Here is a 14,602-nt window from a genome sequence, read left to right on the forward strand (position 1 = left end):
AGTGTTACATAAGTGCTAAATAAATAATATGGCATGCTACCCCAAGGTGGCCCAGCCCCACCAGACCCGGGGGGTACCACTCCCCAAACCCATACACAGCATAATAATAATAACATCCACTATGGGTCATACAATTGCTTAATATATGGCCACATGATAATGGCACATACAGAACATATCCAGATTGAGAGCTAGTTTACCTGGAGGCACCCCTGTATCCTCCAAATGGCACTACAGGACCCAGCATGCCCTCCTAATGCTGGCTCCATCTATGCCTCTCTGAACTGCAATAAATAGTGGAAAACTGCTCCAGCAATAGAGCAGCCGTGAAGTGGCCTGGAGGCTTATCATATCTTTTGCAAAACATATGTAACGAAGAGCTCTAAATTTCCTATTATTACATAGTATATAGTTCTTCTTACTAACAGCCTGCAGAGTGCGTGGGAAAAATCCCTTTTGTACTTCAAATCTATGGAGATGTAAATTTGAGACATCTTAATAGAAGTAAATAAAAGAGTAAATCCATGGTTCTTGGCGTTACCCGAGGAGCACCCGTAGCAGACACGGTAAAGTGACAGGACCATTTTTGTAGTTTATTAAATTCTACACACTGGAGGTGCAATCCAAATTTTGATCTGATTGTCCGTTTGGACATTATTGTTCACACGCAAGCCATGCATTGGTAATGATGTTGTTATGTCAACCTCCTTTTTATCCCCATAGGGGAGGTTTATTAAAATTCTAATTATGTAGTTTTCCTATTTCCCACCTAAAGAATACCTATGTTACATTTCAGCTTCCTAACATATCGGGAAGTAACAGAATAAGGGGCCTATTTATCACAATCCGCATCCAGGATGCAGATGACAAGTGATAAAATCGCCCAAACTCGCACTGCGATAATTGATTACATCGCAGGGATGTATCAATTATCGCATGCAGGAACAGAGCTTGCGGTCAAGCTCTGTCCCTGCGATGCCTCTTCGCAGCATAATCGGGGTATTTTTTTTAAAAAATACCCAGATGTCCTGCTGCGCATGCGCCGCCCCTGCCAACATTGCTGCTACCCGCCGTCGCCTGGTCGCACCCCCCCCCGTCGTGGCTACCCCTGCACGCCGTGGCCCCCCCCCCTCCAAGCAGGATAATATAATCACATGTCCAGGGGAGCCGACCGCGCTGCTTCAGGAGGCTGCTGGGCCCCTCTCCTGCGCTGTGACCCCCGATGCTGTAAAGTGCACTGCCATTTTGCAGAGTCACTTTACAGCACCGGGGGTCACAGCGCAGCATATGGGGGGCCCGGCAGCGCTCACCGGAGCTGCGGACACCGGCATCCTGGACAGGTGACTGATTTTATTTTTTAGTTTTTTTATTTTTACTCTGTGATCAGCTTGTGTGTCCATCGGACTCTCCCGATCACTCTACCGGGTCCCCACTCAGCTTTCTCTGCCAGGGACAGAGAAAGCGGAGCAAAAGGGTGCTTTTCGCAGTGCTGCCCTGTGAACTCTCCAGCCTGAGCTGGTGAGATTATCACAGGGCACACTGCGGTATTTTTTCACATTTTTTTTTTAGTAAATCTGGTCACATCACATTTCCCATTATAAGTATGGGGAATGCGATGTGGGTTACTAAAAAAAAGTGGATTAAAGGGTTTATACTTTGGAGCAGTTTTTCATGAAATCTGCTCCAAATGCCCTTTAATACATTCAGGTGATACTAAAATAATGTGAAAAGGGTGTGAAAATAAATACCCTATTTCACATTATTTTTGGAAAAATAATGTTAATAAATAGACCCCTTAGTGATGAGTCAGTCAGTGAGTGAGTGAGGGCTCTCGTGTATATGTATGTATATATATATATATATATATATATATATGTATAATGCGGTCAAGATCCCACTGGACGGAATCCCGGCGTTCGAAATACCGACACCGGAATCCAGACCGGCACAATCCCGACAAATTCTCCCTCCGTGGGTGTCCACGACACAGCGTGGCGAGCGCAGCGAGCTCGCAAGGGGCTGCGTTCCGCTCGCCACCCTTGTCGGGATTGTGCTGGTCGGGATTCCGGTGTCGGTATTTCGACCGCCGGGATCCCGTCCAGCGGGATTTCGTACTGATCCCATATAGATATACACCTTATACACACAGCCTGTAAGTCATTTAATACAATATGTTTAATAACTTTGTGTATTAGACAATGTTTGTGTACATTGAGCCATAAGAAAACAAAGGTTTCACTATCTCAGTCTCACTCAAAGAATTCTGTAATTTGGAATATTCTGTATTTCTGAATATTTGGATATGGAATACTCAACCTGTATTAATATCTAATACAATAAACTGTGTTGCATCTCTACTTGCGAGGGACCTAACTGGGTGTCTCACGTAGGCAATGAACATTGCGGTGTCGACTGAACTGCGGCCTCTGCAGATTTGGCAGGAAGAGGAAATACACCTTCTTTTGCACCAATGAGATCCATGCAATTCAGACAGGCGTTCCTGGGTGGTGACTGGGGGTTCACATTTGTCGGCAGGTGTGTTGGGGGCATGATGGTGTCTGTGAATCCGTTGGAAGATGCAGTTCAATTGGCACTGGCAGCCATGCCCTGTCGGACATTCTAAGCCATCATAGGTTCCCTCTTACGTTCAATAGCGTGGCCAGTGTCCACTTAATGGTGCGACTATTTGCGCTCTGCAGCCACATTCCATGGGCGTCTCTCTAGACAGCCAGTTGCTTGTGGCATTTTGCCACAGCTATTACAACTTGTGTTCACTTCTGAATCAGACCATAATAAAGTGTGTGTCTCTCTCTCTCTCTCTACACTGGAATGCTCTAATTAGATAACAGGTTACACAGGGCCCAGACACCCGAAGGAGAATCTGAGGTCCCTGGGTCACTTGCAGCTCTCTCCACCCTCTTATCTCTCCTCTGGTCAGGAAGCTGTGTTGGTAGCTCCTGTAACCTGATACTCCTGTGTCTCTGCCTGCACTGCATACTGTCCTGCTCGCATTCTGGCTGCCTGGTTCTGCTGCTGCACAAGAGGGAGAGCTAGTGATATCAGTGTGCTCTGGTCAGGGGGCCCCCTGATGGAGGGGGGCCTGGTACAATGTACCCTGTGCCCCCACCTTAATCTGGCTATGATGGACACACCAATCACAGAAAAAGCATATGATGTAGTAAGCCAAGCATTTCACTGCAATCACACAATACACAAACCCCTCCAGCTCCCCAAAAAAGGGGCATGGCCTCGCAGGAGAGACCCCCACTGATGTAATTGCTTGAAGCTTCTGAATACCTCATTCCGGGGCGTGCCTGATTGCCCCCGGAGACTAATGCATGCAATGCCAGCTTTATATCCCCTCACCAAGCCACTCTTACCGCAGGGAGAGACCCACCTGCACTGCATTCCCCAGTACCCAGACCCAAACACCGCCCAGCAGGTACCATGCGGCCCTCACAACCCACCAGAATATGCCAGCGCAGGGCACGGGAATCCTGGCCAGCAGAGCTGCTGCCATGTTCTGTAACTGCCTGCAATAGAGCTGGACCATGAAGAACGGGCACACAATCATGACCCAACAGTCCAGTGTGTGAGAGGAAGCGGCTCCTGTCACTCTGAGGCTGCACCCACACCATCTACAGCTCGCTGCCCTATTTGGACAAGACGGCTCACATCCCTGCCAGGCAGTAGGTGGTGTATCATTGGGGCCCGGTACAGTTGTACCTTTTGACCCCCACTGTCGCCAGCCCTGTCTGTCACTGCTGAGGAACCGGCATTTTGGGGTCACCCATTGGAAGTAAATGCCGCATAGATACAACAGTTCACATCTGTACATGCAAAATTATGCAAAAGCCGCTGGAGGTATTTTATGGAAAAAAAATGCCTGCTGGAGGCTTCTGTGAACCACTTGTTGCACCTGAAGACGCAGCATCAGATCATGTGCATGACTATCAGACATCTCAGCAACCCTCGGGTTACTCAGGGTATCAGGCAAATTCATGCTGCCTAGGCCAGTCATGCTGCATCCAAAAACAAAGCCACTGGCATGCCTAGAAAAGATGCTGACACCCCCATTTTCTGGAACTCTCCACGTCACCGCCCCCTAATGCCAGCAGTATGTAAGTCATTAGACAACGCTGTTTATTTCTGTTGAACCGTGTTATATAATACCCCACTGTTCTTTGCAGTAAAGACAGTGGTATTCAGGGAGTATGCGGGGCTGCCAAGAGAAATCCTGGGCCCTGGTACAACAACTTCCTGGGCCCCCCTGCCCCCGCTGGACGGGGTGTGACCACAGCATGCTATGGGGATGGCCACTCCTCTTTGGGGGAGGGGGGGTTGGGTCTAGCACATCAGAAGCACCCACTCACAGGAGCAAGACATGCCTCCCAGCCAGGACAGTAGAAAGCCTGGCTGGGCCTAGGTACTTTTCAGGGGGCATGGTCTAATCAAAGGAGTCGTGGTCCTGGGTTTCCAATGGGCCCCTCTATTAGACCTGGGCCCAGGTATTTTGTATCCTCTTCCCCCCTCCCCCCCCCCCCCCTCTCTCGACGCCACTGGGAGTATGCACAGGTCAGCTGATCATATAAAGATATGGATGAGAAGCACAGACTGATGGTAGAATATAAAACAGTGTAAACAGTTGTTAGAGGTTATGTACAAGACAAGACAAGAGAATTCCTCTTTAAGAACTATGATAATTTTTCTTGTTACAAGAGTTTAAATGAGTCAGTGGCGCATGCAGGGGGGGTTTCCGAGTACCTGGAAACCCCCCCCCCCCGATGAGCCAACATGTACATTTTTGAGACGGAGACAGCAGTGTCTCAGTCTCAGTAAAAGCCGCGATCGCGTACGCGACCGCGATGCGGGAGCCGCTGCAGCAGAGAGCTATGTAGCTCTCTGTAGAGCTATGTAGCTCTCTGTAGAGTGTCAGGGGGCCTGGTACAATGTACCCTGTGCCCCCACCTTAATCTGGCTATGATGGACACACCAATCACAGAAAAAGCATATGATGTAGTAAGCCAAGCATTTCACTGCAATCACACAATACACAAACCCCTCCACCTCCCCAAAAAAGGGGCATGGCCTCGCAGGAGAGACCCCCACTGATGTAATTGCTTGAAGCTTCTGAATACCTCATTCCGGGGCGTGCCTGATTGCCCCCGGAGACTAATGCATGCAATGCCAGCTTTATATCCCCTCACCAAGCCACTCTTACCGCAGGGAGAGACCCACCTGCACTGCATTCCCCAGTACCCAGACCCAAACACCGCCCAGCAGGTACCATGCGGCCCTCACAACCCACCAGAATAGGCCAGCGCAGGGCACGGGAATCCTGGCCAGCAGAGCTGCTGCCATGTTCTGTAACTGCCTGCAATAGAGCTGGACCATGAAGAACGGGCACACAATCATGACCCAACAGTCCAGTGTGTGAGAGGAAGCGGCTCCTGTCACTCTGAGGCTGCACCCACACCATCTACAGCTCGCTGCCCTATTTGGACAAGACGGCTCACATCCCTGCCAGGCAGTAGGTGGTGTATCATTGGGGCCCGGTACAGTTGTACCTTTTGACCCCCACTGTCGCCAGCCCTGTCTGTCACTGCTGAGGAACCGGCATTTTGGGGTCACCCATTGGAAGTAAATGCCGCATAGATACAACAGTTCACATCTGTACATGCAAAATTATGCAAAAGCCGCTGGAGGTATTTTATGGAAAAAAATGCCTGCTGGAGGCTTCTGTGAACCACTTGTTGCACCTGAAGACGCAGCATCAGATCATGTGCATGACTATCAGACATCTCAGCAACCCTCGGGTTACTCAGGGTATCAGGCAAATTCATGCTGCCTAGGCCAGTCATGCTGCATCCAAAAACAAAGCCACTGGCATGCCCAGAAAAGATGCTGACACCCCCATTTTCTGGAACTCTCCACGTCACCGCCCCCTAATGCCAGCAGTATGTAAGTCATTAGACAACGCTGTTTATTTCTGTTGAACCGTGTTATATAATACCTCACTGTTCTTTGCAGTAAAGACAGTGGTATTCAGGGAGTATGCGGGGCTGCCAAGAGAAATCCTGGGCCCTGGTACAACAACTTCCTGGGCCCCCCTGCCCCCGCTGGACGGGGTGTGACCACAGCATGCTATGGGGATGGCCACTCCTCTTTGGGGGAGGGGGGGTTGGGTCTAGCACATCAGAAGCACCCACTCACAGGAGCAAGACATGCCTCCTAGCCAGGACAGTAGAAAGCCTGGCTGGGCCTAGGTACTTTTCAGGGGGCATGGTCTAATCAAAGGAGTCGTGGTCCTGGGTTTCCAATGGGCCCCTCTATTAGACCTGGGCCCAGGTATTTTGTATCCTCTTCCCCCCTCCCCCCCCCCCCTCTCTCGACGCCACTGGGAGTATGCACAGGTCAGCTGATCATATAAAGATATGGATGAGAAGCACAGACTGATGGTAGAATATAAAACAGTGTAAACAGTTGTTAGAGGTTATGTACAAGACAAGACAAGAGAATTCCTCTTTAAGAACTATGATAATTTTTCTTGTTACAAGAGTTTAAATGAGTCAGTGGCGCATGCAGGGGGGGTTTCCGAGTACCTGGAAACCCCCCCCCCCCGATGAGCCAACATGTACATTTTTGAGACGGAGACAGCAGTGTCTCAGTCTCAGTAAAAGCCGTGATCGCGTACGCGACCGCGATGCGGGAGCCGCTGCAGCAGAGAGCTATGTAGCTCTCTGTAGAGTGTCCCGGGGGAGCTGCTGGCTGCTCATGCTCAGCCAAAGCAGCTCCCTCCATCCAGACAGTGCCAGCAGTCTGCTTCCGCATCCCAGCCCCTGATGGAAGGTACAGTACTGCACAGTATATTTAAATAAGTAGTGTATACACTATACAGCATGGGAAGCTTGTGTGAATGTATATATGTATGTGTGTTTCTGTGTGTGCTTGTGTATGTATGTATGTTTGCATGTATATATGTGTGTCTGTATGAATGGTGTGTGCTATATATACATACATATACATACATATATACACATACACATATATATATACATATACATATACGTGTGTGTACTCACACATACACACGGAAACCCCGCCGACTAAATCCTGCATTTGCCTCTGAGTGGTTCTTATCTTTTTGGTAGATCTATTAATGGTTACAGAGTACACAGCAATAATATATTCAACATTAATGCACCTTAAATAACCTTACTCTGGAACGGTGATAACTAGATATAACAACCTTTAAATAATAGTACTGGCACAAAAGAAAATTGGCTGATTCCAGGCAGGGTGAAGCCTAGTAAGTGAGGTGGGAGCTGCCTATACTCTGCCAGGAAGATTAGTATTGTTTGCGTAAAGCTTTAAGGTGTGGTTTTCATAAAAGACCTGTTCTCTATGCCAGCAATCAGAACCTGCACTGTACATTGTAGCCCTAAAGCTTATTATCCTTTCATTTCTTTTTACTGTATGGCATTTAATGGGAGACTTGGAAATACAGTGGGTGGAAATTTGCCTACCTTAGCTTTGCATTCTTGCAAACACAACATATCACCATGCACGTGACTGAGATGAGCTGTGTAATTTATGTTCAGCTAACTATCCTAATTCAGGTTACTGTGTCATCTCACAACACCTGCACTATAGCACAACGTACTGCAGCTCACTGTAACTAGAACTGTATTCGTGCAAATCATATACATGGCCTGTGATGTCCGATTGGCACGCAGACGATCAGATGCTGTGTCCTCGGATGCAGCAGCGGGTCACAAAAGCTGGCAGTGTGCATCTGTTTATGCAAATGCCTCCTGCAGCGTTTGCATATTTGAGCACAGCTGCTGCATCTTTGTACTCAGCAGCTGTACTCAAATATGCAAAAGCTGCAGGAGGCATATATATATATATATATATATATATATATATCTTCCACCTCTGAGCCTCACAATTCAGTAGAAAACATTTACAAACCGCTAGGATCTGCTGTGGATTATTTTCGAGTTGATGGTAAAAAAACCCAACCCAAATATTTACAGCAGTAAAGCTCGTTTTGACCTCTTAAACGGAACCCAGTGTTAGTCTGTTAGTTTCCAAATTCCAGACCATCTGCAAAAATGCAGCTGTCTTTAGAGGTGCACAGGTCTTTAGCTTCATATAATAAAGTCTCCGGTAGGTATCTGTCTGTTTGGGCTACTCTCGAGAAACACTGGATGGATTTTGATGAGGTTTTCACAATTTGTCAAGGCAGGTTTAGATGTATGAAACACTAATCTATGACAAAAGGGAGCCGAGTAATGATGATTTTAGTGAAGCAAGTAGAAAAAAAAATGGCTGTCCAAGTGCTTTCTTGGTTTACACTGCCTAAACCGTTAAAGATATATCACAACGATGGACTTATTTCATACTAGATTGAGATAGATATGTATTGTTCGGTTTTTCCAGGAAAATTTATGCAAGCCTTGTTTATTGATACAAAATTTAAGTTTATCCATTTTTTTTCCAGTTACTATTTAATTTATGTGAGAAACGATTCTTTTTCCTCAAAGAAACCTTATAAGACCTTGATTTAAAAAAAAGCCTATCACTGTAAATTCTAAATTGCTCCCATGCAAAGCCGGGAAGGGGAGCACTAGGTTATCATCTTAGAAGAACAAAGGTTCTCAAACGTGGTCCTCAAGGCACCCCAACGGTTCAGGTTTTAAGTTTATCCATGCTTGGACACAGGTGACTTAATAGCACCTCAGTCAATTTGATTTAACAATCTATGCTGAGCCATGGATATACCTAAAACCTGGACCATTGGGGGACCTTGAGGACCGTGTTTGATAACCTCTGTCTTAGAACATTAATGAAAACATTGGGGTTGGGGAGGGGGTGGAAGGGTATAGAGAATGTGGTTACCCTGAAACTTCCACTGAAACAAGTAGACTTTACCAGTCAGAGCTGATGGCAGTATAGCAGGTGTTAAACATAGCATGGGGTTCCTATGCCATAGTGCCCACCAGCACAATGCTGTATTCCCGAGGGGGATCTTGGGCCCATACAGATTATGACCTGGAAAAATCAGTCCTGTGATTACTAATATAGATCTGGAAATGGAATTAGGAAATCACAGCATTGCAAGTATATTACAGATACAGTTATTACTAGACAAAGGCCCTGATTCTGATTTGTACACTATTCCGGTGTTCACGCAACTGATTATCGGTCGATGGATCGCAGTCTTACTGTGTACATGCCAAGACACCTTAGCAAAGCCCCTTGCAGTGAGGCTTTATTTACAAAGTGATAGGGGAAGGTAAACGGGAAGTGGCTGCAAACACACAGGTTGTCACCATTTTCGGGACGTGTCTCTGTCTTCTGCTGTGATCATGTACCTAAAAGAACATGGCGCCAGCATCGCTGATCCTGCAGCCAGTCTGCGTGATCATAAACTCACTGGTAAGTCGATGTTCCTCATTTTTGCGCCGTTGCTGTGTATGTGTACACGGTTGCTGAGGACTTTGCGATAGCTCCGGAGGGCATCTCAATGCATTTCAAGCATGGACCCCACCATTGGATCCCCCGGGTGGGCCCTTCATGCCCCAGTCGGACACTATATCAACCCAACACGTTTTGTCTTTGACAAATGTCAGTAGGCGGCGACCCAGCAGCCGTGGGTCTTCTAAACCCCAATCCACACTATCCTCACTGTGACACCACACATCACTGGTCGCTCACTAATGGTCTGTCAGCGATGGCAATAGCAGCACTGACAGTCACATGACTGACGTGTGATATGATGCATTAAGGTGGTCATTCCGAGTTGATCGCTAGCTGCATTTGTTCGCAGCGCAGCGATCAGGCAAAAACACGGCAGTTTTGCGCATGCGTATGCGGCGCAATGCGCACGCACCACGTTATGGGCACAACGAACGATGCAGTTTTGCACGGGTGGTATTCAGTATGCCGACTGACGGGATCCTGGCGCACAGTATACCGGCGCCGGGATCCCGACAGCCGGCATACCGACACTTATCCTCCCTCGTGGGGGTCCACGACCCCCCTGGAGGGAGAATAAAATAGCGTGGCGCGCCACCGTGCCTGTAGCGCGCCACCGTGCCCGTAGCATGGCGAGCGCAGCGAGCCCGCAAGGGGCTTATTTGCGCTCGCCACACTGTCGGTAAGCCGGCGGTCGGGCGCCGGTATGCTGGTTGCCGGGAGCCCGACCGCCGGCAGATCATAGTGAACCCGTTTTGCACAAGGTCTAGCTATGCATTTCAGTCGCACTGCTGGCCGCAAAATGATTGACATGAAGGGGGAGTTTCTGGGTGGCAACTGACCGTTTTCAGGGAGTGTTCAGAAAAACGCAGGCGTGGCTGGGCGGGTTTGTGACATCAAATTCAGAACTAAATAGTCTGAAGTGATCGCAAGCGCTGTGTAGGTTTTGAGCTACTCTAAACTGCGCAAAAAATCTTTGCAGACACTCTGCGATACAACCGTTCACACTTCTGCCAAGCTAAAATACACTTTCAGTGGGAGGCGGCATAGCGTTTGCACGGCTGCTAAAAACTGCTGGCGAGCAACTCGGAATGACCCCCTAAATGCAGTGTGGGCGCCGTTCTCAGCTTTCTCCTCCTCTTCCATCAGAGAAGGCAAACAGACTAGGAACAAGCTGGCCAACTGGGTCACATGCTGATTATACTGGAAGCTGTTTTTTTTTTTTTTTTAACAGCAATTCTATATAACTACAGTACCTGGTGTATATATATATTATAATTACTTCTATTAATTCCACTTGTTTGAAATTACCTTTTCCCATGTTTAGTTTACATCAGCAATGTCAGAACGCTGTGCTAAAGTACAGTAGCCTCAATGAAACTGCAGAGTATGTTGTGACACAATTTGTTTAATCGGAAAAAAATAAATGTTTCCTGTCTGGTTTTTATTTTTATTTTTTTATTTACAGCTCTTTAATTATGATCCTGTTAATACACATTAGAATATTTTTGTATTATGAGTTTTAGATTTCTAAATTTGTCTAACTCTTTATTTCAACCACTTAACTACAGTATTTGTTAAAGAAAAACTGATCAGAAATTGTTTATTTATTAAATAAATTCATTAAGTTTAGAACTTTTTTTTTAAATATATTACATTGGATGTGTCACTATATATGTATATGTATAGTACCCCCATCCTGCTGGGCCAATAAACCTTTTTACGGGGCATCACTACCCTGTAACCCCTACCACTAGTGGAAGATCACCCCCACCCCCTTGTATATATATTTTTTTTAAGTTTTATTGGTTTTATTGAGTTAAAATATATATATATATATATATATATATATATAGTGACCAGGCTTTTTTAGCCCAGAGAACAGGAACAAGACCAAAAGAAGCCACAGGAAATTCCCTGAAAGAGGATGTCCGCCTGGCATCACCGCTGAAAAGAAGGTATACAGAAGAAGAGGAAAACGGGGCAGTAGGAGGAAGAGAGAACAAGAAAAGAGCGCTATAATGACGGATATGAAGGAAAAAGGAATTTTCAACCTTTCAAAACACACATTATCAAAACCAGAGATATCGTTGCTCAACAAAGGTCTCACATTCGCACCCACAGGTGGTCTCAATAAATTTGAGACCTTCATTGACTTAAACAAGTTCATCAGAAAATTAACACTGAAAAGACACTTTCTAAAGAAAGATAACGCCATTATCAGTAATTATGAAACCCAATCGAAATCAGGTTTAAAACCTAATTCCAAGTTTTATCCATTGGAGTCAAAAGGGAGTAACATTAATATTTTTTATGAAATGGTAAAAAAGGACCTATGCGACACCGATCTAGAGAAAATTAAGGAGAAGAACATCACGAATCGAGAAAAAGAGGCATTAAAAAAGCTACAGAAAAACCAGGAAATCATTTTAAAACAAGCTGACAAAGGGGGGGGTCTGGTTATAATGGACCGTGAAAAGTACATTACAGAAGCAGAGAGATTATTGGGAGACAACACTTCCTATATGAAATTGTCCAATGACCCTAAAGATGTCTTCATCGAAGAACTGAGAACACTGCTAGTGCGTGGTCTACGTACGGACATTCTTACGAAGGGAGAATTTCAATTCTTGATGAAATCAGATCCCATTACCCCTATCTTTTATTTCCTGCCAAAAATCCACAAAAATCTGGAAAACCCGCCCGGAAGACCTATAGTGGCGGGTATCGATTCGCTCACATCAAACTTATCAGAATATGTAGACGTCTTCTTAAAATCCTACGTAAAAGATTTACCATCATTTCTAAAGGACACCACTGCCGTATTGAACTCCCTAAAAGACTTTGTGTGGAAAGACACCTTCAAGTGGGCAACAATAGATGTTCAATCATTATACACCTGTATAGATCATCAAAAAGGTGTAACTGCATGCAGAGAATTTTTGGAGAATGATACAACACTAACAACCTCCCATAAAGATTTTATCTGTGATGTCATGTTTTTTATCCTTCAACATAATTATTTTAAATTTTTAGATGACTTTTATTTACAACGATGTGGGACCGCTATGGGTACAATTTTTGCACCAAGTTTCGCAAATCTTTTTATGGGCAGCTGGGAGAAGAATTTTATATATGGCAACCATGATTTTAAGGAACACCTAATCTTTTACCGTCGCTACATAGATGACATTTTAATCATCTGGGATGGAACAGAAGAAAGATTTTATGAATTCCTTGAATATCTGAGCAACAATGATATGAATCTCGTTTTTACATCCAAGATCAACCAAGAGTCTATTGAATTTCTTGATCTGGTTTTAATGGGTAAGGACAGTAAAATCGAGACAAAAAACTTCATCAAGCAAGTCGATACAAACAGCTACCTGCACTACAGAAGTAATCATTTAAAGAAATGGAAAAATAATATCCCCTTCTCCCAATTTAACAGGATAAAGAGAAACTGTAGTAATCAGGAAGAATGTGAAGCCCAAATCGAGAAGTACAAACACAGATTCAAGGATAAAGACTACCCTACGAATATCTTGGAAGAAGCAGCCACCAAAGCGAAAGCACTAGAAAGATCTACACTGCTAGAGTATAAGACTAAAGAAACAAAAAAGGACTCCATTTCTTTCATCACCACATATAACCGTCATGAAAAAACCATTAGAGACTCACTCAAGAACCATTGGGGAATCCTACTAATGGATCCAGTACTCAAAGAAATTTTGCCTCCTCGCCCCGAGATCATCTTCAGAAAATCGAAAAATCTTAAAGATACACTAGCCCCCAGCATGTTACGTAAGGATATTAAAGAAGATTTACGAATGCCAAAATGCACTGGATCCTTTAAGTGCGGCCGATGTAATATCTGCAGGTACTTACACCCAGTAAGGAAGACATTTACGGACACAGAAAAAAGGGAAGTTCATAAAATCAAAGACTTCATAAACTGTAATACCCAATCAGTGATTTACCTATTAGAATGTGGGTGCGGAAAGCAATATGTGGGAAAGACAAAGAGACCCCTCAAAATAAGAATCCAAGAGCACGTCCGCAATATAAAAAACAAAATAGAAACACACGCGGTATCCAGACATTTCAACTTAGCACATGACTCAAACCCAGAAGCATTGACTTTCAAAGCTATCGAACTTGTGAAACTGGGCGAGAGAGGTGGCGATCTGGCCAACAGACTATCACGCAGAGAAATGTACTGGATCTTCCAACTGCAGACACTTCACCCAAAGGGATTCAACGACTACTATGAAATTGCTCCGTTCCTGTAATCTCGTTCCTGGCATCAGGATCACACGGTCGGATCCTTAATCATTCAAATACATTATCTTATCCTGAGCTATGGCCAACAACTACCCTTCCCCCCCCCCCCCACCACCAACCCCCCCCCCACTCCCCCTCCCTCACCACAAAACCCCCACCCCCCACCCCCCTCCTCACCACCCCCCTCCTCCCCCTTTACCGAAACGTATAAAGTCATATATAAATAACGCTGACACATGTATGGTAAGTGATTTTTACAGTCAAACCACACTGGACATGCCCAATCTCGTCCGATCTTGGAAGCGAAGCAGTGTCGGGCCTGATCAGTACCAGAATAGGGAGACCACCTGGGAAGATCAGGTACTGTAACCAAACTATTTCAAAAAAGCCTACATGAGCATGTCAGTATTATTATCCTGACTAAAAGCATTAATTAATTTGTCACCTTCTACAAAAAATTAATCATTAATCTGCACCTTACTAAACATGCACTAAGCACGTTTAAAATATGCACCAAGCGCTTTAACTACTACCTTTTTCCCTTACCACCTTAATCTGCACCTTATAAACCTGCACTAAGCACTGCAAACATGCACAAAGCACTTATTAACATACTGTAAATATTTATTCAACCTATTTATTTATTTAAACATATGCATTTATATATTGATAATTTTTTATGGTCAGATGTAGCTCTATCATTTTAAATATGAAATACTGTACTGTCATTAGATCGTTTTTACATGCATTGATTCCCTTTCTTTTTATTATTTATTTCTATGCCGAGAAACACTATAAATGTCCACATTGCTGATCTCCATTAAGATGGCCGCCG

General features: G+C 45.1%; 1 pseudogene; it reads left to right on the forward strand.

Moving 5' to 3' along the window:
* The first annotated feature begins 14,019 nt into the window (after positions 1–14,019).
* On the forward strand, positions 14,020–14,139 carry LOC134946710 (5S ribosomal RNA; annotated as a pseudogene).
* Positions 14,140–14,602: the final 463 nt, after the last annotated feature.

This window comes from Pseudophryne corroboree, chromosome 7 (genome assembly GCF_028390025.1).
Source record: "Pseudophryne corroboree isolate aPseCor3 chromosome 7, aPseCor3.hap2, whole genome shotgun sequence".
Lineage (NCBI taxonomy): Eukaryota > Metazoa > Chordata > Amphibia > Anura > Myobatrachidae > Pseudophryne > Pseudophryne corroboree.